At 39.8% G+C, this 2,500-nt stretch overlaps 1 pseudogene; it reads right to left on the bottom strand.

Annotated features, from left to right (window-relative positions):
- Positions 1-1,297: 1,297 nt before the first annotated feature.
- On the bottom strand, positions 1,298-1,449 carry LOC142355649 (5.8S ribosomal RNA; annotated as a pseudogene).
- Between the last annotated feature and the right edge of the window lie 1,051 nt (positions 1,450-2,500).

Raw genomic sequence — 2,500 nt, 5'->3', positions numbered from 1 at the left:
TTTCAACTGTTCTCATGCAGAATTTTTGCTCATTCTTATCCCAAATTTTGACCTGGCTACTAGTTACACTCCTTGTACTTATTGCAAAATGACCACAAATTTCAACAGCTTTCACATGTTGCTGTTTCGGCTTTCGCTTACTACAGTCAACATAATACTCGTTGCAAAATAAGTGCTCGGCATCTGCAATTTTCCAAAGACGAAGTTTCGCCAGTTCAATTTTCGCTCGCCAATTATGGCTACTAATTCACACGGTACTGAGCTCAACAACATTAAATTTGTTCAGCAAGACTTTCACATGTTGATGTTTTGGCTTTCGCCTACTAGAAGCAACATAATACTCGTCTTGTTAGCTCATTCAATGAGAATAGCTTTTCCCGTTGAGAATTTTTGCCTTCAATTGGCGTTGTAGTGAGTTTGGCTACTCAGATCACCAAATACTTGTGACAATTCGAACCAGAAATGTTTTCAATTTTCACATGCTGATGTTTCGGATTCAACCTACTAGAAGCAGCATAATACTTGTATTCAACAATTTCTGTATCAAATCCCAGTTTTCTCTGGTGCATCTTTGCCAAACTATTCCAAACTGCCTGAGTCTGAATACCAATTACAGGTACTAGTAAATGCACGTTACTAAGGACTATATAGTTCTAGGTTACTGTACACAACGACGTTCACATGTTGATGTTTCAGCTGCCGCTTACTAGAAACAACATAATACTTATCGTGCATACCTTTCCATAACTTGTCCTTTTCAGATGCATTAGTTTCCCTTTGTCTTGGCTTCTACAGTCAGACTGGCTACTAGTAACAGCACAGTACTAATCACATATCGTTCTACAGTTTGCAGACAACTTTCACATGTTGATGTTTCAGCTTTCGCCTACTAGAAACAACATAATACTCGCTGTATACATTTGTAGTTCTCTATGTAACTTTCATGTGAAGAAGTTTCGCCAGTCTTTTTGACTGTCTCAAATCTGAGTCATGCTTAGGCTACTAGTTGCTTCATAGTACTTATCGCCTCGAGATCATTGAACAAAACTTGATTTTCACATGTTGCTGTTTCAGCTTCCGCTTACTAGAAACAACATAATACTAGTCTCATTAAGTTCCGTCTCTTTGCAATTTTCTTATGAAGAAAATTCGCCATCACAATGACTCCAGCAGTTCTTGATCAAGGAATGCAATCATTGATCAGAATGCTATTATTTGAATCGGTTCTGCTTTAAGTGTTCCAATTTTATTGGAAGCACCAACAATAGAACATCAATGTGTTCAATCGAGAGTTATATAACCCTGAATCGGACGCAGTCAACAGCCGAAGCCGAGACCGCCTTTTGCGTTAGAGAGGTCGGTAAACAAATCTTGCGATTCATACCGAATTAACACATATAGCTGTGCTCCTCTTCGTAAAGCGAGCCAAGTGATCCCCTGTTGAAGGATGTATTTGGACCAATCTAGTAGCATTTGGTTTCCAACAAGCTCTCCCAAGTTAGCTTACTTATTGGGCTTTTCAACCAATTCGGTTGGCTACAAGCATCATCAAAGTACTAGCCACAGTTTGATCGCAAAATTCTACGACTTTCACATGTTGATGTTTCGGCTTGCGCTTAGCCTACTATAAGCAACATAATACTAGTCATATCATAGAGCGTGATCAGCTTGTGACGTTCTCATGATGAAGTTTCACCAACAGTGTCTCACTTCGAGCTTAAATCCAGCTACTAGTAACTACACAGTACTGACTGCAACGATAACTTTTATCTATACCTTTCACATGCTGCGCTTTCGGCCAGGGCCTACTAACGTCAACATAATACTCGATATAAACTTTTGTTCATGATGCAGCTTCCCCATGCAGAAGTTTCGCCTTCAAATGCTCTCTTGGCCATATGACGTAAGAAAAGGTTACTAGTAACATCACAGTACTAGCCACAGTTTGATTGCAAAATTCTACGACTTTCACATGTTGATGTTTCGGCTTGCGCTTAGCCTACTAGAAGCAACATAATACTAGTCATATCATAGAGCGTGATCAGCTTGTGACGTTCTCATGATGAAGTTTCACCAACAGTGTCTCATTTCGAGCTTAAATCCAGCTACTAGTAACTACACAGTACTGACTGCAACGCTAACTTTTATCTATACCTTTCACATGCTGCGCTTTCGGCCAGGGCCTACTAACGTCAACATAATACTCGATATAAACTTTTGTTCATGATGCAGCTTCCCCATGCAGAAGTTTCGCCTTCAAATGCTCTCTTGGCCATATGACGTAACACAAGGTTACTAGTAACATCACAGTACTAGCCACAATTTGATCGCAAAATTCTACGACTTTCACATGTTGATGTTTCGGCTTGCGCTTAGCCTACTAGAAGCAACATAATACTAGTCATATCATGGAGCGTGATCAGCTTGTGACGTTCTCATGATGAAGTTTCACCAACAGTGTCTCATTTCGAGCTTAAATCCAGCTACTAGTAACTACACA

This window comes from Convolutriloba macropyga, unplaced genomic scaffold (genome assembly GCF_964194025.1).
Source record: "Convolutriloba macropyga unplaced genomic scaffold, txConMacr16.3 SCAFFOLD_508, whole genome shotgun sequence".
NCBI classification, from domain to species: Eukaryota; Metazoa; Xenacoelomorpha; order Acoela; family Convolutidae; genus Convolutriloba; species Convolutriloba macropyga.
This window is presented reverse-complemented; position numbering and strand designations above follow the sequence as displayed.